The 23,265-nt window shown below is 42.0% G+C and overlaps 1 long non-coding RNA gene across 2 annotated transcripts in view; it reads right to left on the bottom strand.

The window, feature by feature from the left end:
• Nucleotides 1-922: 922 nt before the first annotated feature.
• LOC116780171 overlaps nucleotides 923-23,265 on the bottom strand; it is a 28,886-nt gene continuing 6,543 nt past the window's right edge. The window contains exons 3-4 of one of the 2 annotated variants that reach the window (XR_004354364.1): nucleotides 10,343-10,482; nucleotides 923-3,722 (exon numbers count right to left, since the gene is read on the bottom strand). This is a non-coding gene — a long non-coding RNA (uncharacterized LOC116780171). The remainder of the gene's footprint in view (nucleotides 3,723-10,342; nucleotides 10,483-23,265) is intronic. The other variant, XR_004354367.1, reaches the window with a different exon arrangement.

A 23,265-nucleotide genomic window follows, 5' to 3' on the forward strand; every position in this document is an offset into this window, starting at 1 on the left:
CTGCACTCATCACTCTCTTTTTGTCACATGGCAGTTCCCTCTTTACTCTATACACCCTAGAACAGAGATTGCTTTCCTCAAAATGTAAGCTCTTACAGTCTTCGTTACTACAATCCCAAGGTATTTTACCAACCTATGTGTTCTAAATATTTGTGTTGATTGTTGCTATTTCTCTTCAGGTGTATTACTGTGACATTCATCAATATTAGGTAAATTTTATTTTGTTCACTTCTTCCCGTGATTCAGAACATTCCAGGTAATTCTGCAATTGGGACTTGCTATCTCTTTTCACCTATTCATTTTATATTTTATTGCTTTTAGTGCTAGTAATGTTAAATACAGCACTGCCTCATATAAATCAGATGTCCAGAGTGCAGAAGAGAATAGAAATATTTGGATAAATAATTGGAAGTTGAAAATGGGATTTTTATTTTAAAAGCAAGAAAAATAAATTCTTTTTCATTAAGCATAACAGCTGCATTTAAATTTTTCCCTTTTGCCCAAACTTGAATAAAAAGAGAGAAGATAAATTAAAAAAAAAAATCTTGTTTTAAAAAAATGTTGAAAATCTTTGCCAAACCTAAACGTTCATGCTAGCATTTTCATCTGCGCAATATATCCTTTGGGGGCAAAAGTGTTCAGAGTAATTCTGGCAGAGGCTGTGAGAAGGCAACACCTGTCTTTTTTTTCTACCCGTTTCACAGAAAGGACAGTACAGAAATCATTGCTCTGAAAAACAGTTCATGCCTTCAGGAGAGCTCTGAAACATTTGCCTGCAGTTAATCAGGAGCCATGGTTCAATGAGATTCCATGTGTCTTTGCTGTGTGGATCAGGGACTAAAGCAAGCACATGCTGTAGAAACTCACACAACAGCAGTCCTTTGAGCAAAATTTTATTAAAACAAAAACCCCAAATCACCATAACAAAAAACTAAACCCAACCAAAATGTGTCCAAGAAACAGAAATGTTAGCATACTCATTTCTTGATATTGTCCACAGCCTTTTATATATTCATGCATAATTTTCTACAGAAACTTGCATAGCTTAAAGACAAAAGACAAGCTGGGGGGAATCTCATCTATAATAAGAAAGGTACAACTAAACAGAGATCTAGTTAATGAAAAAAACGTCTTTGCTCAGAGACACTAGTCAATGGACTGAGTTCAGAGAATCAAACGAGAGTCTCATGCCCATTCCTCAGGAATACTCAGTTTTCAAATCATCTGTCATGCACTGCACGCTGAAACCCTATCAGAACATACCCGCTACTGCAGGAAGGTGTGAGAAGCTGTGGGCATATGTTGTCTATCAGGGGCTGATGGTGCTTCTGAAAATTGCATCAGATTATGTCTTCTGTTTGGCACTAAAATAATCCTGATTCTTTTCAAGGAGATACAAACACCATTTGACATGCCCCTGTGGATGGCTGACTCCCAGATGCCATTATCAGCCTGTGGCAAACATGTTAAAGTTTCTTTAACCTTCTTAGTAAGTCTACCTTGTATCTGTGTTGCTCATTCCCAATAGGTTTGAGGAACATTGGTTTCGGTTATCCCTAAGGCAAGGATGGGTACAGGAGGGGAGCCCAAACAGGACTCCTTGATTACCTGAGCTTTGCTCTGACAGATTCATTTTCAGTAATTGCGCCTCTACACCTGATTTAGGGCTCTTCATCAAACAGTAGTGCAAGCTGATTTCTTTGAAAGTAAATACCCAGCAGTCAGGACTATGACAGGTGTTACAGATGGGACTAGTAATTCACTTAACTGTGTCTCTAACCCCCTCTTTTCTATACATTTCACCTCAATATTCTCCAGGGCAATCACTAGCCCTGCTAAACTTGTGGTTCTCATTTAATTCCCTGACATGTTCTTTTTTAAGGCTTTATTTTCAGTTATTGAAGTACAAGAAATTGCTTTTGGCCTCAAGCCTTGGTTTCCAGAAAGGCAACAAGAGACTTCACTCTTGGTAACTAAAACGAAATGCTTTCTGTTTTTGCATGAACATCTCTCAGGGCTTTTCTGCACCCAACTGCACTTTTTCACAATGGTCCATGTTCCCAATGGAGGCAAATCTTTTCCTGCTCTGCCAGTGAAGGGCACAGTGCTCGGATCAAACCCTGATGATAAAGAAGTAACTTAATTCAAGATGAACGTCTTGCATTTAGAGACAGTCAACGCATCCCTCTACTCCAGGGCTTCTTAATTTACCATACAACAGGGGCTCCCCTGGGTGGGGGGATCTAGCTGCATGGGGTCAGGTTCAGGGACAACCCTAGCAGGAGTCACCCAGTGCACACCAGAGCATATTCTTTGGAAACAGGCCCGCAGTCATACAGGCTGTGGTCACATAGCCCATGGTCATACAGGCTGTGACATGTCTCAGGTTATGAGGTAAGTGCTGCAGAGGGCACCTCCCTGAGGAGGGATGTAGATGCACGTGTGGATGCCATGCACAAGTAGTCATTCTTTTCATGGCATTGCATCAGAAATGTTACTGTAATCATTACAAATTATGTCTGCTGTATAATCTTTTCTTTCCTTTATCTAGTCTATAATTACAGCACCTACAAACAAACAAACAAAAAAACCTTATTGGATTTTTCTGTCATGATCTATGTTTAGGGCTTGGTAGGATCCAATTTTAATTTCAACTTCAATGATAACACTTTATTACCCGTGTTCTTTATTTATAGTTACACACTGCTTATTTATAATGATGTAAATATTTTTCAACTTGCATCCAGGAAAGCGCTACTATCATGGGTTGAAAGAAAAGCAGCTTCTCTCTTTTGAATAGCTGGCGTGATTTCAAGATGGGGTCTACAAATTCATCTGCCATCACAAAATTTAGCCCTTAATCTATACAGAAAAGAAATGACAAATAGATTACAAAACCCTTCCTGACAGAGCCTGTCCATGCTCTGTTTTCTTGGAATACTGCATAAAGTGACAACATGAATCACAAGAAACATTCAACGTGAGCTTGAGCAAGCTAAAAAATGCTCTTTTTTCTTTGGAGGCAGGAGAAAAAAATTGTGTTATTAAAAACAGAGATGAGCTGAGAAAAAAAATTAGTTTAAGTATTTTGTGCATTTAGATAGCCCAAGAAGATCCCATATGGAATATGAGCAAGTGTTAACAGAAAGGTCATTAATCAAGTAATACGCCTACTGGAAACAAATCCCACAACAGCTCAAAAAAAACCAGACAAAAAGTTAGCCCATGGTTAGATAAGTAAATGGATGTCTGTGTGGGAGCATTATTGAAGAGAGGAAGCAGCATGAGATTGGGCAGCCACAGGTGAGGCATTTCATCATCCAACTCTCCAGTATCCCAGCACTCCAGTAACAATCAGCTGATACCCAATCAGCGGAAAAAGTTTCCTGAATCAAAGCTGCTTGCTAGAGAAAGAGAGCATAGGAGTGTCCACTGGGAGGAAACCTCTGGTTTATCCAGGAAAATTGATCCCCGAGACTGCAGTGTGACCTTGTGTGGGGACAGAAACCAGGTTTCCTCTGACTCCAGTCAAGCTGAAGGATTTCCCTGCACAGGAAAGCAGTGGGACTTCGGGTGTGTTTTCTGCACGCCTCCACCCACAACGGTCACTTCCCTCCCAGGGTACCCAAGTAGGAAGCTCCTTCTTCACCTTCTTCCAACAAGCAGGGCTGTCCAACGCAGTGTTGCTGGGAATTCTGGTTGTTGTTCAGTAATGCTGAAAGCTGAAAAATATTATGTCAACATTTTCACGTACAAACGGAAAGCCATAATTTTGAAAGAATTTATAATAGCTCAAAATAATTGGTCCCTACATGAAGTAAACATGGGAGTTATTGGTTCGGGGTTGCAGAGTGGGTAATGGGAGATGACTGCTACCATCTTGATGTTGATATTTTTGCTGAATGATTTGGTAAAGCAAATCAAAAAAGTCAAGGGTATAACTGTTTTCTGTTGCCACCTTAATAATCCAAAGTGCTCTGAGGAAATTGCCACTAAGCATTTTACACAAAGTATTTGTGGAACAGGCCTTAAGAATTATTGTTAGTAAGAGAATAACAGATATTAATGAGCATTTCCCCCCAGTTAGTGTACCAGTGGAGAATTTACAAGTCCTAATGTGCACTAAATTTGAAAATTACAATTTTAATACTATCATGAAGAGTATTTAAATCTGAAAGAAAATTATCAGCTAACTAACTAGGGGATCTGAAGTACAATTGTCAGAGCTGAAACATCCTTACTTCCCCACACAAAAACAACTAAGTCCATCAATCTCAAAGTTTTTATTTGATACTCCATTGCCAGGAAATATTTTCAAATTCAGATGAAGGAAAAAAAATAACAATCCTAAATATGTCATGAAAAGCTTTGTGCAGCTAGTAAGCCAGGCATTAGGTCAACTTAGAGTCCTTGATTTATGCCAGAGATGTAGCCATGCAGCAGTACAAGAGAGCTAAGTGTCCAAGACTTGTCTAACAACATGTTATATTTTTCCACATACAATGAACAACTCTTTACCAAGTCAGAGGAGAAAGCAGTCCTCCAAACCCTCCTTAGTTGACAGGTTGGGCAGAGATGCCTTTGTGATTGTCATGGTTTGAGATAGCCCCAAAATCCAATTCCCTAGCTCCATCCCCCTCCATCTCAACCCAATGTGAGATGGGTTTTTCCAGACAAAACACAACCAGACTCAGAATGGGGGAAAGGGAATATATTACAATGACTGTACAAATAAATATCATAATACATTATACACACGATTACAACTATCTCTACCATGACATATAGTATTTACTATGGATCAGATCTCTTCTCCCCTCCAAATAAAAGTCCAGGAGGGAAAGAAGGACAGACCCCTTCCAGTTTCTCAGGGCAGCAGCTTCTTCTAAGGCAGCAGGTTCTCCTCATCTCATGCATGCAGCTGATAGCTGGATCTCTGCCAGCACTCACGAGGGAGGTATCCAAGCTCCCTCGGCCCCTTGACGCAGGCAAAGAGGTCTTCCGTGGGCTTCGTCACCCCAGACAAAGGTCGTTTCACCACGTCATATCACGAAGCACAGGGGGTCTTCGTGACGGTCTGGTATCTCCAGGAGATTCAAGCTCCTTGCAGGGCCTCTGTGCCCTGTCTCAGGCTGCGAGCTTCTTTGTAGTTTGCAGCAAGGGAGGGCCTCAAGGTCAACCTCCCACACCGTCCTGGTTGAGCTCTCAGGACAACCGAGCTTCTTAGCTCCTTTACCCATTTAGGACTTCTAATCAGTAAGAGTCCACCCCCTCCATCTTAGAGGGATCTCAAAGAAAGTTTAGGGGAGTTTTGCAGTTCTTACCCCCAAACCTTCTCTCTGTAGAACTTAGTTCTGTTCTCTGCTACTGTTCTTTCTCTCTCAGCTTGCAGAAGTTCTGTCTGCTTTGCTACATGTTTGTTTGCTGCTCTCTTGTCTTTTGGCTCCATGCCGCTGCTTTTCTCCGGTCAGTGCTGGTCTGCCGCTGCTTTCAGTATCTCTTCTGCGGCTCAGAGTGGGGAAGGATCTCCTAGCTTATAGCTACAGACACATAGTCCAGCTTAACACTGTTCCAAGTCTCTGTAGCCCCCCACTGGGGACTGGGGGGGGGGGGCCAACCCCCAGTGGGGCTGCCGCAGTTTCTCCTCGTGGCTCACAACATGGCCACCTTCTTCTAACCCAAACTACAACTCTTCTCTTCCGGTCTGGTTGTGATATGTTTACATTTTTGCAGGAGCGCCTATTGGGCAGAATTTCAAAACTTCCAGGGGTTTCCACCCCTTGGGGGCTACCACTTTTCTTAGCCTCTGGGGGAAAACAAAATCCAAACCACTACAGTGATGAAGTTCAATTCTTGAACAGGTCCAAATTAATAGCATCTTTTGGTCTACCCTGAAATTTGATGCACCTCACAGAAGTTGTAAGGCTGAAGTTGTGGATGAGGGAAGCAGACAGGATGCATCAGTTTGTGGAGATGGTTCTCCCTATACCAGGTGCTCTTTCAGCAATATGTGCATGGGTGAATAAGTACAGATGTGTGTGAAGATTGGGGGAAGCAAACCATGGTTTCTGAATAAGCTCAGTCTCTCAGCATGTACTCTGCTGTGTCTTGACATCAGTTCACCTTTGATGACACAATATTGGCAGCAAACCTCAGGAAGCATCTGGTTGCCTTGGTAGGTAAATGAGCAGCAGCTGGGAAAAAAAATTGAGTTCATGTGGGGACAGAGGCATTGAAGGGCTTTCTGAGCTATTGATTTTTGTATGTGCTCAAGGAAGAACAATGGGGAAACAGATTTTTTGTCAGCTCAGGTTACCCAGAAATTTCTATATTTTGCCCTGCAGCCCAGTTGCCAGACTGATTGAACCTGGTTAACACTGCTTAATAACCAGCACAAACAATCTTTGAAGCAAAAATGCTTAAGAAAAATCTGTTCCAAATGCTTGCTAAAGGAATTTGTATCTTAAGTTGTGACACAAAACATTTTGTGTGAATCATAGGTAGGGACCTATCAGGATCATCAAAGTCCAGTTCCTGGCCTTGCACAGGACCACCCCAAGAATCACACCTGTATGCTTGAGAGTGTCCAAATGCTTTTTAAACTCTGTCAGGCTTGGTGCTGTGCCCATTCTCCTGGTTCCAGTGCCCAACCACCTTCCGGTTGAAAAACATTTTCCTAATGTTCAACCTAAACCTTCCCTGACACAACTTCAGGCCATTCCCTTGGGTTCTGTCACTGGTCACCAGCGTGGTGCCTGCCTCTCCTTTTCCCCTCACAAGTAAGTTGTAGACTGCAATGAGGTCTCCCCTCAGTCTACTTCAGGCTGAACAGACCAAGTGACCTCAGCTGCTCCTCATAGGGCTTCCCCTCAAGGCCTTTCGCCATCTTTGTTGCCCTCCTTTGGACACTCTCTAAGAGCTTAATGTTTTTCTTATATTGTGGCACCCAACACTGTACGCAATGTTCTGGGTGAGGCCACACCAGTGCAGAGTAGAGCGGGACAATCCCCTCCCTCTACCGGCTGGTGATGCCCCCCAGGACATGGTTGGCCCTCCTGGCTGCCAGGGCACTGTTGACTCATTCAATTTGCCATTGACCAGGACCCTCAGGTCTCCTTCCACAGCACTGCTTTCCAGCATCTCATTCCCCAGTCTGTACATACATCCAGAGTTGCCCCATCCCAGGTGCAAAATATGGCACTTGTGTTTGTTAAACTTCATACAGTGGGGGATTACCCAGCCCTCTAATTTATCAAGGTCTCTCTGCAGGGTCTCTCTGCCTCTGAGGTAGTGGACAGTTCCTCCTGGTTTCATCAGCAAACTTACCTGGTATGCCTCTGTATCCAGGTCATTTATGAAGATGTTGAAGAGACAACATGTTGAAGAGAATACTGAGGTCTATAATAGGAGAAAACCAGTGGTGACCATCGGCTGGGATGGCCATTGCCCAGCTACGTGGCCCAGCTATACCTTTCTACAGGTGAATGTCATGTATCAATTGGGTGCTGGGGTTATTCTTGTCCAGTTTCTGCCTCCACCCTCTGCATGGCTGGATCTCAGGCATTCTGAGCCATGCAGCTGCTGGGTGAGCAGAGGACACAGCGTCTCTTTCCCCCACACTCCACAGGTTTTCTGCTCCTGTCCAACCTCATCCTGCTCCTACAGACATTACAGTTATTTTAATTTTGCAAGAACATGCATGATATTAAGATGTATTTCCAAGCCCCTGTATTCTTTGTATTCCTTACATCTTTCCTTGCAAGCACGTGCAGCCACTGCACAGGTTGCACTTGCTTTAGGACTGTAGCTGCTTCTTCATATGATGCTGTGCTCGTTCCCTCACTGATGCCTCTGTGTCAAAGGTCCCCTCAAAATAATCCATACTGAGGTGGGGGGTGCAGAGCTGGCAGTTAATAGCCGTTTTCACACATTTTGAGAAATATCTGCACCCAGGGCCAATTCAATACACAAGTCTTCCTTTCCATGCATTTTTCTCTCTGCTGCTCACTCAGCTCTAATCATTAGGACCTGATCGCTTCAGCAAAGATGAATGCATTGACAGAGTATTTTTGTGTCCTGTTGTTCAGAAATCATTGTTCCTGTCACTTAATAACTGTAATTACTACTTTTCTAGGCCTTTGGCTGATTGTCTTAGCAGAAGAGAAAAAAAAACATCTGAAAAAGGAGGGTGCAAAATCGGACATCTTGGAAATAAAAATAACCTCTTGCCTCTTGCTATTAAAGTTGTTCCCTTTAGGTCAGAGCCCATATGCATGCACATGTGAACACAGTACTTCCTCTACTCTACAGTGCCTGGGGTAGTTTGTCTAGTTTTAAATTGGCCAAAGTAGATGAAGGGTGGCAGAAGGTTATTTTTAATCTGTTAATATGTTATGGGAGACTGTTGTGGCAAGTAAGTATAGAAGGTGGGGGAAGGCAGAGCGAAAATGTAAAGTAAGTTTGTTTGATTTAAAAGAGCACACGATTTCAAAGCTCCTGGTGCCAGACTTTTATAGTAGCAAAAAAAGACCTTTTTTTTCCCCCTGCTTTTCTTATTCCATGAGAGGACATGTCCCTGTGTCAAACATGGGAGCCTTGGCTTGGCTGACTCTGTGGTAAAGGAATAAGTGACAGCCTCACAACTGGACTTTTCCAGAAAGCTCCTGGCTGTTTACACAGCTCAGCATAACAAGGAGTGTCACCACTAATACACAGAGGAGCTATGGATTTTGAACCACGCTGTTAGCCTGCCTGACTCTGGGAGATGGTGGGACCTGACCAGACAGGCAATCAGAGGACATCCTTTTCCCTGGGCAGCTGTCAGGTCCCGGCTATTCCCACTCCTTCCTCTTTGAAATATCAATTTATTCCTGCTTCTCATGCTTAGTATGGTTTTTTTCTCTTTTTTTCTTCACTTTATATAAGAGAATTCTTAGCAATTTCAGACGGGTCCAGCTGTGGTTAATTTATCATGAAGAAAGTAATATCAAGTGGAGCAGTGCTGGGGAAACAAACAACCCAGTGCAAAGCCTGCCCCTAATTGATTGATGAAAGGAAAATTAGGGCTGCCTCCAGAAACAATTTCCATAGCAATGGGAATAGAGAGGAAGCTGTGCTGAGAATTGCAGGCAACCCACTGCAGCTCTTTGGCCTCTGAATTGCTGGGCACATCAGCACTGGCAGCAAGGTGCCAGCCAGTGTGCCTGGGGCTCCCACCAGCAGCCAGTGGTGGATGTAACAGGTTAGCATGGGACCACTCTCCCACTGACGGACCCCCAGGGCAGGGCACAGCACAGGGCCCATGGTCAAGCCCAGTTAGGGAGTTGTGAGCACAATGCTGTACTGAGGGATGGAGATTAACTTCCTCCCCCAACACTGCTCTGCCCCCAAAGAAACAGATGCCATTTTTTGTGGTCTTTTCTGTTCCTTTGCATTTCTTTCAGGCACGGAACAAAATTCTGCCTCAGCCCAAGTACTGATTGCTACCACTTCAAACAGATTGACTTTCTTTTATTTTCCCTGTAACAAAGTCATTCAGGAGACTTCCCAGCAAGAGTTTTCGTCCTTCAGAAAAAGTCCTTCAGGTGCCCTGGACAATTGGGGCACACTGGCAATTATTGAGACCACATTCTTTGTTTTTGATGGTTAAGGTAGTCTGCTTTAAAACTGACTAATGATATGGGGCATGTCTTTTATTTGCTTGATTGGAGATGTCTTAAGGAAGGCTTCATTTCAGGGAAGGAAGTCCACTGCAGGAGTCTCAGGGTGGGGAACCACAGTTGCCCACATTGCCAGCTGCTTTTGAAAACCTTGTTGATGCAAATTTGTGTGTGCCTCTTGTTTGTCAGGCAGGCCACAAAAAGCAAAATTAAGTTCCTGGTAGCTAAATAATGAGCAAATGTTACTCTTAATTTGGTGTAGTACAAAATTACCAGTTTACAAATTTTAATAGACCTTAGAGAAAAAACAGCTCAAAGAGAAAAAAAATAAATAACCCTAATTCTGGACTTGAAGCTTGAAAAAACCAAATAAATCAATTTTCATAGTTGTCCATTGGGCACACTCTCCCCAGGTCTTACATTTACCAAGGCTTAATTCCTGCTCTGTAATGGCTCAATCCTGACAGGAATTCGGCACCTAGATAGGAGGAGCCATTTCTTGCAGCACATGATGCTGTAGCCGGTTTCACCTCTATGCCTTAAAGCCATACCCTTTTCAAAGCCAGAATGTATACTGCTGCTTTTGGCAATGTTTTGATTGCTGGTTATGACCAAGACAGTGTCAGAAGAAAAGAAAGGCAAGGTTGATGTGAATTTCTCCATGCTACCTTTGTCTGACTCACCTTTTTCAACAGTATTCCCGAAGTAAGTGGAAAGACTGATCACTAAAAAGCCTCTCTCCTAATGAGTGGCCTCTTCATTATCGTCATCAGTACCAGCAGTCTGCAGAACATGTAGAAGAAACTTCCTGAAAGGAAACAGCCTGAAGACAGAGAGAGAAAAACAAAGGTCTTTTCCAACCTAAACCATACCATGATTCTATGATATGTAATGCACCAATCACGTGAAGATGGATTTCTCTCAAAGCAACATGACATATCTTTATCTACCTGAATTTATAGGAATAAATTTTACAGCGCTGCTTTTCAGGGCAGACAAAAGTTAGCAGGCTCTGAGGAGCATACATATTTCAGTAATTTGTAAAAAGTTAAAGCATCAGTGTATCAGAGAGATAACGGCCAAAAATAAACTGGAGGGAAAAGGAGAAAATGGAAAAAGAGCAGTGCTAAGGATGAAGTTGGGCATTGGCAAAAATTTCTACTTCTTTGCTAAATGCCCTTTCAACAGCATCCGCTTTCCAGGAAAAACTCAAACTTTCTATTGAAAAGCTACTGAAATATTGTTATGTTTGGAGCATTTTCTGATATTGAGCTTTTTAGTGTAGTAATTAGAATTTGCCAGGGAGGGAAAACATCCTCTGATGTTGTTGTTGCTGTTGACAACTTTTAGTAAGAAATCTCTCCTTCCCTACCTTCACTAGGGAATGAAAAGCTTGCACTTGATGAAGAGCTAGAGAAAAAGACAAACAAGGAGAATGACAAAATTAGACAAGTCAAAGCATCCTGATTTGTTTTTTATCTACTCTTTGGTACTTTCTCTTCTTAGCTTCTTGTCTGTATCTTTTCTACTTGTCAGGGCTTTTCTTTTAGGCTATCAGATTTTTGCACAGGGATTGAGTTTTCACAAAGGTTAGCATGTTGTGGGCTTGACTGGCAGAGGGTTAAGGGTTACAGCATATATCAGTCACCGCAGACAGACAGCTAGAAGGAAAGGTCATCTGGACAGCCCTTTGCTATAGTAAACAGCAAGGGAACCAAAACAAGAAGGCTGAAATTTTCAATGCAAAAAAAAAAAAAAAGTGAGAAAAAAAGTGAGTAGAGCCTTTGTTCTAAAAGAGACCAGCTGAAAACCATCATAACCAGTACGCCTGCTGTCTGAGTATTTGGTCAGACTCTGGAAAATGTTGTTGCTGAAGGCTGGTAGTTTTGCTACGTGCTGTATTTAGCTCCAGCTTACAGTCTTACATGCCATCAAACCTAAGGCAAGACTACATATTTGCTAAATATACTTGAGCAGTCTTTCTCAGCTTAAACTAAGCACCTGCTTTATGACGTTACTAGGTCTAGATTGTCAAGGCCCTGGTGCTTGTTCACAAATATTTACAAGGAAGGCATGATACTCAGATGGAAGTGGCATTGTTTCTAGAGAAAACAACCAGGACTAATAGGGTAAGCACAGATTAGACATGACAGTTTCAGTTAGAGACAGGAGATGATACCGCTAGGGTGGCATTTTAAATATACTCTTCTATGATTTATTTGCAAAGAATGAACATAATGCTCCAAGAGATGAAGAACTCCACCTGCTCTGGAGATGTAGCTATAGCAACCTCCACATGATTACATTGCTAATCTGCAGGTGTTGAAGAGGCATAGATAGATGCTGTTGAGTAATTCAGCTTCAAATAGATACTTTGATCTGCATAACAGCTTGCATTCATGTCCTAAATATGGATCCTTTCCAGTTCTGCAATTCTTCTTTATAACAGCAAAATTCCAATCCTTTATTTTATAAGGAGAGTCTTAAAACTTGCCCATGCTAACTAACAAGATAACCAGATCCTTTAATTTTGGGTGGGGCAGGAGTGGGAGGAAAAGAAACCTTTTCATTGCCAAAACTGTCTGAACTGTTTCTTGCATATTTTATCTGAGTGACTCCTCAATGGGAACAAAATCAAACAAAAAAGAAAAGTTGTTCTACTTTCCTGCATACATGATGTACTGATGTATCAACTGCACCTTCACATTAAAGACAGTTTATTCTACTGCAGACACCGGCAGCAGTGTCTGAACTTGTACCAGATCAGATCATGCTTCATTAGCGGCCACAACACTGTTAAAAACATCAAGCTAACGTCTGTCCTGCTTTTTTCTCCCCAAGATGTAATTGAACTTAGTGGGGTTGCCTGGGATGGAAGTCAACGCAGAATATGGCTCATCATCAGAGAGCTCCAAAGGAACCTGAACCTTTGATAAGCGAAATCTGCAATTCACTGATTTAATAAAAGAAAGGAATTAAACAGCTCCAAGAGAAAAATGACCCTTCATTGTATTCCCCGCTAATCTGCTGGAGCACTCCTTTGGAAGGGTAGTTCAGCCACACACTCATCATTTCATGAAAGCTAGCTAAGGACATTTGATGAAGCTTCTAAAGCCTACATAACATGCCCCTTTCCTTCTCTCCTTTTTTATTTTCTTTGCCATATGAGCAACCTGCAGCCCAGTTGCTCCCTTCACTTCCTGAAGCACCTACATTGCCCTGCTTCCTGCCCCTGCTTCATTTATTTCTTCACAGATTTCTGCACAATCACCTTATTTATTTATTGGAATGACTTTCTGTGTTAAAGAACAACAAATTAAAACAGAAAAGGCATTTGAAATTCATTGGTCAATGTTGAATGCTTGCCTTTCGCATGAACTGCATGCATGTGGCAATAAAGTGGACCACGGCGCAACAGCTGACTCTTTTTTTCCAAGGGAGCCTGTCTCATCCCTTGCCTAGGACAGAGCTTTTCCAGAAAATTATATCTTATTGCTGAATTCAGACATTCTTCATTCCACCCCAAAGCTCCCTGTCCCATTGCCTTTCTACTGATCTTACCTCCACTCTCCCTTCCTGCCCCACTGACCCCCAACCCTATCTTGGTGTCCTGCATTTTGTCACAGCCCCAGACTCCTTGCATCCACTGCCCTGGCCATCTGGGCTACCCCTGCCACCAGAAACCACTAGGCTCCTTCACCTTCTGCCTGCCTGGGACATTTCAGACTCTTTGTCCCTGGCTCCTGTGGCTTTCCCTTCGTGCCACCTATCACTGAGTGGCTCCGACCACAGGGGCTACCCACGCCTTGCAGCTTTAGGGGGCAACTGGAGATGGGAATTACAGCACCTGTCTAGCACACTGAAGGGAAGCAGTGCCGTGATCTTTCTTGTCTTGGCCCTGGGTGTCCTGCACACTGATGCTTTGCCCATTGGACATATCTGTCCTGCCTGGTTACCCTCTAGCAACCACGACAGGTGGTCTGTCTGAAATCACAAACTCCGTCTCAGTAGAACCATGTCAATTATATGCCTCTCTTCTAACTCTTTATTAATTAAATCTTCAATTAGTTTCTCATTTATTTAGCCTGATATTGATATCAAGTAAACTGGACTATATTCACCTGCATGGTTTCATTTGTCTCAGAATTTTTACACAATATTGACATCGAACTATGAGAATTTACCCATTTTTAAAAATATTAATACTAATATTAAAAAGTACGTACACATGCTAAAAATATCCTTCATTGACTCTTGTGGGCCACTTTTGTGGACCTTCCAATTTAAAAAATGGTTAACTCTAGTGCAAGTTGTTCAATATCTTTCTTAATTAGTAATGTGTCAGAAAATACATTATTCCAAATAGAGAGCAGAAATAATTGTTGAACAGTTTAGAGTTTTTCTTCAATGTTATTAATGACTAGGTTGTCTTCAGCTAGTAATGAGTCTATGGCATTGATAGTTTTTCTGCTATTATTCATATCTTTTCAAGAAAATACTTCTTCTTAAACAAAGTCTGACCATCCATGAAGTTTTTTCTGATGTCTTTAGTATCCTTTATCAATTTTCTACACCTCATAAACTCTTATTTACATGGATTTTTATTACTCCCCCTTTTTGCCATATGTTGCATATTGCTTTTTAATTCGTTATTCCTGCCTTCATTCTTCCATTGAAAGAGAATGTGCTTTTCACCAATATTATTTAGCTCCTTTGCTGTGAAGTAATGGCTTTTTGGCCATTTAATATGTGCTTCTGCCTAATAACTTTTTACACTTAGTTTCACTTGTAACTTTTCTTGGTTTGGGAAACTAGTATCTTTTAACTACTGAGTGCATGTGGCACTTGGGGTTATACAACTTGTCAGGGCAGTGATGGCAGCTGTCCCTAGGCAGCCTATGACTTATGCTTCGGCACAGTTTTCCTTGCCACACAGTCCAATTCCAAAGGAGGACACCAGTCTGCACTGGGCCCGGGGTGGCAAAGGGTCTCTGCTCTCTGAAGGTGTTGGTTTCATAGGTGTATGCAGTTTACGAAGCTGTTCCTGACACACAGGCAGAGGAGGTTTGCTGCCCCTGAGATGCCCGCCATCCCCAAACCAGCAACTGTGGAGAATGTGTCACCTTCCATTTTATAGCCTGTGCCCTGCCCAAGCAGGTTTTATCCAGTGCTTTTAACACTGCCATCATATAAAACCCTCCAGGCTGTTTAGTAGGCCAGTTATATCAGATTTCTTCCCACTGGGGTTACTTTCATTTCCTCCTGCTTGTTTTCCAAACTCCTCATATCGGTCTATAAATGCATGGAAAACAAGGGCTCTGGTGACACAGGAGATGGGAAGGGTCTCTGGCCAAATGGGAGCCCCTGACCCACATAGACTCATGGAAATGGGAAGAGAACCTCAGAGGGAGAAAGAGGCTGGCTCAGAGGTCAAGACAGAGTTGAACTGAACTCACCCTTTTAATCCTCTGCCTTGACTGCAAGACTTATCTTTCCTCACGAATTGCTTTTGAGCTGTATTGCTCCCAGATGTGCAGAAGTGTTTTTAGCGAGCCCAAATAGACTCTCAGTTATCTAAGCTGAGAAGGAAATGTCATATATTGCTGAGGGAAAATCTTAACTTTCTCTCTGTATGTGCATGCTGGTCCATAGCAGAAATAGTTCCATCTAGAAAAATATTATTTTGGGAATCAGAATCAGCACTTTTTTTGTTTGAATGTGCTATTTTTCAGTTTGCTTGGCACTTCAAGTGCAAGGTCATGTGGCAAATCATTGCACTAACAATGTTTATCTCTGTTTGAAGAACTCTGTCAAGAATTGATTTGAAAAAGGTTTGGGTAGTGCCTTTTTATTCCTTGACAACAGCTCCATTATTTAAAGCCTGTTTATGCAAAATCATTTGCTGCAGAGATATCTTCATTTTAATTGTAGAAAGAAGCAAAAAAAAAAAAAAAAGAAAATCACCAATATTCTTGAAGGAAGAATAGTTTTTTTAAAAATTTAATGTCAAATTTTATCACATCCCGACCCATGGATTCTATCAGAAATTCAGGGCAATATTGTTTAGAGATGCCTGGGGATCACTTGGGCAAGCCTCGGTCTTGAAGCTGGAGTAGCATCAACCTAGGTCAGTCCAGCCTGTACACTCACACATACATACAGATTTCTATCTCTGTGTGTATGCACATATACACCAAATGACAACTTTCATAGGCCCTTACTATTTTCAGTAGTCTTCAAAACCTTACACAGGTGCCGTATTTTAGAAATACAGCTTTTAACACCAGCTGGTTTCAGTGTGCTAAGTGTTTTATCTAGCAGATTAGATTACACACCCTAGGGAAGAAAGCGACTTAACCACATTGTACAGCAGGTAAAGTGCTTTGGGGTCTGTGTTGTGTCATTAAGACCAACATGAGGAAGCGGCAAGACTTATCTTAATCTTGCTGATTGCCTCAATTAACACAGTCCCTAAAGTGTCCTCCGTGGTGATATCTAATCCCCACAGTTTCTTGTTCTGTATTTTGCTCTGACAATGTTATCAGATCATTGCTAAGGGTATAAAAGTACATATTAAGTAAGCAAGGATGTGGCAGTTATTTGGAGAAGCCACGTGCTTAATTAACATGGAAATCAAGCAATGGATTATTAAGTCTTTCACATAAGGGAAGAAATGTACTAGATACATACAGGCCCTAAAAATAAAAAGTTTAAAAAAAAGAAGGAAGGAAAAATTTATAGGAGGGTAATTATAAGCAGAATTCAAAAGTTATGCCATTCATAACAACCTGTCTACCCCTGGCAAACACTTTCATCATTTGGAAATAACTTTTCATATACAGCAACATAAGCAAGCGGCAAAAAAGAGGGGGGCTGTCCTCCCACATATCACACATCCAAGATGTAGTGAAATTATCTCTAGACTCATGGGACTTTTCCTTATTCCTGAGGGTAGCCTCTACTCCCAGAGCAGTCCTCAGTACATTCCTCAGTCATGCGAAGACAAATAAACATGAAGATGCAGATCTAGAGAACTTGATGAAATGATGATCTTTATCTTTCCAGCCAATTCTGCAAATGATGCTTAGTAAAAAGATTGCTGTGCTGAGAAACAAAAAAAATCCCTAACTGAGAGTAAAAGTGAGTTTGGGAGGCTGACAACCTTGAACTGGCAATGAGTGCTGCTACCAGAAGCAATCCCACGGTTGAAATTGCTTTCTGCTCTCTGATGTGCCATCTGATGCTCTGGACAGCTTTCAGTAAGTGTCCCAGGGCCAGGATGCTGCAGGGAGTGAGCATGACCATCAAAAGAGAGCACCTGCGGGTCCTTCCCCAGGACAGTAGGTAGGCAAGCAGTAGTCGTTCTCCACTGCGTTCATTCTGTAATGGAACCTCATCTTGAGAATTGTGTCCACATCAGTATGAGCTTTCTTCTGAAGTCTCAAGATGAGAGCCTCCAGTTTAGAGATTTTCCTTCTTTTTCTTTTTTTCCCCATCCCATCTCACCCACAGTGTGCAACACATGGGATCATGTTTTGGAGGAGAACGATGGAGAGCGAAATGTTCATATCAACTCCTGCATACTTAATGATGTCAATCCTTAAATATTTTATCTGAATCAATCTTTTAAATCAGCTCAGCATGCACTGGCTCACTGGGCAACTGCCGTGAAAGAGCGTAGCAGAGGCTTTGATGGTGAACGCCTGCTGCAAAGAGTTTTTCCTCTCTTTTCTCTGCCAAAATTTTAAGCTATGTACACCTGTTTCTAAGCTAGGAAGTCCACTCTGTCTTTTGTATTGCCTTTCCTGACTTCTTGACTGTATGTTGCAGTGAGATGCCAAGACAGCACCAAAAGGAAATATTTCTAGAAGAAGAACAAATCTCTACTAGTGGAGTCCCATGTAAGAATACCTCATCCTTACTGCTCACAATGCAAACAGCACCTCATTTGCATTTCTGTGGTTAAATGTAGATGGTCTAAAATAAGTCACTGTCAGACTCCTGTAAATATTGATGACTGCTCTGGGACCTGGTTTCTTTCTCTTCTGTCACAATCTGAGAGCAACATATCAGCAGAGACACCGATGAGAGGGAAATAAATACCTTTGCTTAGTGGGTGATAACAAAAGAAAAGAAGAAAGTTACGGAGGAAAATTTCCAGATGAATAATGAATCGAGCCCAGGTTGGAGGCTGGTGAATCTCAATTAGAAGTCTGACATATCGTCGGCCTCCTGCCTTTGCAGTCCCTGCACTCGAGGGGCTGTTTGGTACCAGCCGCACATCTGTGTGTTCCTCACCTGTTGGTGACTGTAAGGTCAGTGACGGGGCCTGTTGTAGGACCAGGTGAGATGCAGTCACCCAGGCTGGGGACGACACTACTGCTTCTCTCATGCAGACGAAAGGACAGAGAATGTGCCAGCAAAAATGATGGGGAAAGGTGACTGTGGCCACCCCGCTGCCCTCCAGAGATTATCAGCAGGTCTGGTGAATTGTATTCATCTTGTCTTTTGTGAATAGATCTTGACACTTTTTCTTTCTGCTTTTATTTTTTTTCCCTAATGACAGTTTCAACACTGCTATTTGAGATGTCTTCGTGAAGTGCCTGAAGTTACAAAGGAGGGAGTGAGAACATCAATATGCATCTGCTCTTTCCTGCAGAGAGTTGTCATCAGTCATCTTGTCTGGACTAGCAGGTGAGGGATAGTATGACCCAAAGGGCAGCCCTAGAACTAGGAGGCAGGTGAGGTTCTCCCAAACTGTGCTATGAGAAGTTCACATCTTTGGGCCTCAGTTTCTCTAACTCTAAAATGGGAAAACCACTTCTTGCTCCATTTTATTTCATGTCTTGGAGAAAATGTACTCGGTAAGTGCTACAGTTTATTATTCTAATGTGACTGTAAAATCATGATGTCTTTATTGCAGAATGATCTTTAAAACATGAAGCATTAGGATGGTGACTAAAATCATTAGTATCAAATTGTTCTGCTTTTGCTCTGTCACATTGATACTTCAAAGCAAAATTGTCCTGTGGGTGTTTATAAGAGTTTATGAGGATAACTTGTCTTTTCAAACCCTGTTCAGGAGGGCAAAAAAGCCCCCAGATGTTTTCTTAATGAAAAAGGACTAAGGTTTCTGCCTGTTTAACTCTGAAGTTGTCCCTTAATATTTAAATTTCTTACTTGCTAACAATCAATATGATGAACAATCAACAGTATGTAAATGAATCTTCAGTTTTTCAGAAGTGATGCCGGCAGATGTCCCCACACCTTAGTCCCATCCGAGGCTATTGAGCATACTGAGACACTGAAGAGGTGACATACGTGGTGCCCCATTCCTCCATCTGCCTGCAGCAGGGGAGTGAAGGTGTCTCTGCTCTCTGGTGTGAGTGTCCGCTGGCAGGGACCAGGTTTCTCTGTTGTTTTGGGGTGCTTGACACCTGGCACAGGGAAGCCACATCCAGGATACAGCTGTCTTGGGTACAACTTCATCAGAAATACAGTACAAACAAGATGGCACTGTGCACTGTGCAGCTGCTGGGCTTGTCTGGTTCTCCAGAACTGTCCTATCTTCTCTGTCTTTCAGGTTATATTCCCACCAGGTTAACAGGCGTTTGAGTCTTTGTCCTCTCCCTCCATCCTTGTTCAGGCTGGACTGCATCGTATATTCATGTTTCCTCTTCTGACAGAAAGCCCAAAGGCATTTCCAGAGTCTTGGTGAGTGTCCTCTGCTATGTGGGGACACACCATTAACAACCTTCCTCCATCAACAGCTCCACTGGAGCAACTTTCTCACTCTCCTCAAACTTGTCATTCCAGGATCTTTCCTTGCCTTGCATACATGTTTTACAGATCATGAACATGCTTGTGGTTGCCTGTGATTCCTCTATTTTGACCCAATCCACAAGTACCAGGAGGGAAGCTTTCTTCTTCCTTCTTTTTTTTTTTTTTTTTGCAGCCCAGCTATTTAGGAAAAAAAGCTACTGGCAAATGTGTTTATTTGCCTTTTCACTCCCTTTTTTCCTCCATGCCAGCTTTCCCAAATGACCCTGGTATTGGCTAGGCAGTTTCCAAACAAGTTTGATCAAATGGAAGTGGCTTCAAATGCTACAAATATAGCAATGAATTAAATATGTCTGGAGTTTTTCCCTGGCACAGAACAGTTCTTGTCCATGTGATTCAACTCCTTTTTCTCCACACTGTGTATTTGGAATGATCTTGGGCTTTACTGTTGTATCATGTCCAGGATCTGCTGGGAGAGTGCTGGTCAGCACAGGCCAAAATGGGGCAAGGGGTCACCATCATCATTGTGCTGTAGAGATGACTATATACCCATGGCCACAGCTTAGTTTTCTAGGATAAATGTAACCAATGGTTATACCTGCAAATTGAAAGAGATAGAAGCCAGATAGCAAACAGTCAGAAATCTACACCAAATTGTCTCCTGACACCAGAAGGCCTGGTTACAAGACACAACCTCATGGCAAACCAGATTTCATCAGCTCAGGAATGAGTTGGTAGTGACTGGCTGAATGGAGCAAATGCTTCAGGTTTGTGCAGATGGCCAGACCCAGGGCCATTTGCTTGTACAGCACTGCTTATGACTGCTTCAGAAAATGTGTGGGAAAGTGCTATGCCCAGGCCCTTACATCAGAAGTTTAACAAGGTCACTGGGTGTGTGCTGAGTAAAAGAGCCACCTCATCATCACCTCTGTCACATGGTCTGCAGCCCAGCCCTAGATGGTGTGATAGAGGTCACAGAGACCATGCTTTTCAGAGGCAATAACTGTAGCTGGTCCCGATTTAAATGGAAATAACCTCTAATGGGCTGTAACCCCACAACCACCCAGAGTGGGAAGTGCCTGTGGTCCCCAAAGAAGTGCAAACTAAAGGGAAGCTGGCAGAAGGATCTGAGTAAGACTGTTTTGAGGTCTCTGAACTATAGGGGACATCCCATAGGCAAAGCTGCAGACCACAGCTAGTCAGGTACAGGGTAGGAAGAGACAAGTACTTCTGCCTTTAACTCTTCTTCAGGATTCCACAAGTTTGTGTCTGGCTCTACAATCAGATTTTCAAAGCGCACATGAACAATTTCAGGTTTTGATGACTTGGTTTCTTCAGGGTTTCAGGGAAGCTCCTCGGTCTGTGATACACAGCAATATGTGTAAATTTAATGTCACAAGTGAAGCCCAACAAAGGAAAGACTATGGCTCTGAAGCAGCTATTGAAAATTACTACTATGTATTTTATGGCAAACCAGTTCATTAGCATTTAAATTGATTCTTAAATATTTTCCTAGAAATTCACAGAAATGTAAGCCTTAAATTCAGGACTGGTAAAGTTTTGTGATTTTTATCCCTAATTTTAGATTTAATTTTTAGTCCAGTAGATTGCAATTATATGGTCATGCAATTTCATAGAGCTGCTTTAAAATGCACAGATTTGTGTTTTGCCTTTAATGAGTACAAGAAAAAAAAGAAAGGAAGTAGGCCTTATCCCTATGCAAAACTGATGGCAAATCCTGATATTCTTGGACATAAGCCCCCTCATGCATTCTAGCTACATGGCTTGCATATTGAAATCCTAGACAGAAGATATATCTTTTAAACCGTGTACAGGATACAAAATATAAATCCAAAGGACCTGAACAACCCTGTAAGTTGAATGGCATAGATGTCAGCCAGCGAATACCTATATTCATAGATCCATAGAATCATTAAGGTTGGAAAAGACCTCCAAGATCATCAAGTCCAAACACCACCATATCAGCTAAACCATACTGCTCTGAACTTGGTTCAAAATACAAGTGAAAAGGCTTGAGTGGCCTCCATCCAGCCTCTGTCCGCACCTGAGGGGGTTCAGCCATAATGCTCTCTGTTTGACTGCACCTGCCCTGCCCCACCAGTGACTGCACATGGAGAGGAGCTGTGGCTTGCAGGGGGTAAGTCACACTCAGACTATGCTCACATCAATATTGTGTGGACATAAGCAATGGGCCTTGCCTGACTCAGCTGTGTACCTCAGGCCATTAGTTTCTCTGCTAAATTTCACCACCCCCTCTCAAAGCATTACAAAAAATATTTCCTGTGGGTACAAAAAGACAAAACTCAACATAAGCCAAAATTGTGTGGCTTTTCAGTGACCTCTGTGATTGGGAGCACTTTTTCACTACATTTATTTGATCCTGGTAGTTAGTGCCACCCCAGGTCAATCCTTAAGAGTTTTGCAATTTTGAGAGGTGTAATTTATCCAGATGTGGTTTCCATGGCTGAGAACTCTGCTGCCACTTACCTCAATCATGACTGAAACGTGAAAATCTTCAGAGACTGACAACTTAAAAAATGGACACTTTAGCAATATTGCTCATCTACTTGAATCTATATTTTAATTAGCTTGAGGAAGATATAAAGGCTGCTTTTCCAGGTGTGAGCTACCACAAGATCCTGGGGGAAAAGAAAGAAACTGCTGAAGGGAAGGATGCACTTATGCTATTATGGCCACAGAAGACTGTCTTCACTCAGTCCTGCCTTGTTGAAAGTGCTGCTAATATTGTACATGAAACACCCCTTCTCAGGCTTCTTCAGGAGCTCTGATGCAGAAACCATTTTAGATGATGAAGTACTACAACACTGACAATCACACATCTTCAGTATTGTATTAAAAATGAAAAAAAGATGCTTGAAAACATCTTTGTTGAGTATTACTGAAGACATCTGATTTTGTTGTGAGAAAGGTTAGGTCAAGCTCTATATGTTTCTTATCCATGTAACAAGCATTATCACAGGGAAGCTAAGGGTAGAGAGAAATTACTGCCACAGAATTTTATTTTACTGAACTAAATCTTCAATAAAAAGGGTCTGACTGCAGTTTCTCTTTAACAATAAAAGTTTGATTATGAACTGAATGTCAGCAGTTCAGCGGAGTGCATCTCACTAAGTGTTAAGTTCACTTCCTTCCTTGCTAGGAACATATATCTGTTCATTAAAACATCAGGCTACTTACTCTAGATTTTGTACTGTATCAAAGGGGACACTGCACAGCTCAGGGATGCACATTTCCTCTTCCGCATTTCTTTTATAAAACTCACTGTACTTGTAAAAATCACAGTTAAAAAATTTAGAAATTTATGTGAAGAAACAAGGTTAAATCAAAAACTTACAAGAAAATCCTCTTGATGTGATTTGAATTCAAGGTTATATCCAGGTGGTCCAGACCATTCAACTCCATCCATGACTCAGAACATTTGAAAAGGAGCTGATCTGAGTGGGACTGTGAACTTTCCATCTTTGACTACCCGTATGATTTATTACAGAAGATAATACATTTACTTCCAAGAACCTAATCCAAACCCCACTACAGTCAAGAGAAACCTCACCACTGACTTCAAAACCAAAACTTATCACATTACCAAAAAAAATGAAAATAAAAAAAAGCCAGAAAAACCCAAAACAGTCCAACGAATGACGGATTGTTCTGTCTCCACAGAGCACAAAGTGGCTTCAGTTTTAATGCTCACACTTCAACTTTAACTCCCAAATCTGTCTGTTTCGTGCATGTTGTGGAATGTCACATTTATTAAATCATTTTTCATAGGTGTGCCAGAAGAATA

The sequence above is a fragment of the Chiroxiphia lanceolata genome, chromosome 1, assembly GCF_009829145.1.
Source record: "Chiroxiphia lanceolata isolate bChiLan1 chromosome 1, bChiLan1.pri, whole genome shotgun sequence".
NCBI lineage: Eukaryota > Metazoa > Chordata > Aves > Passeriformes > Pipridae > Chiroxiphia > Chiroxiphia lanceolata.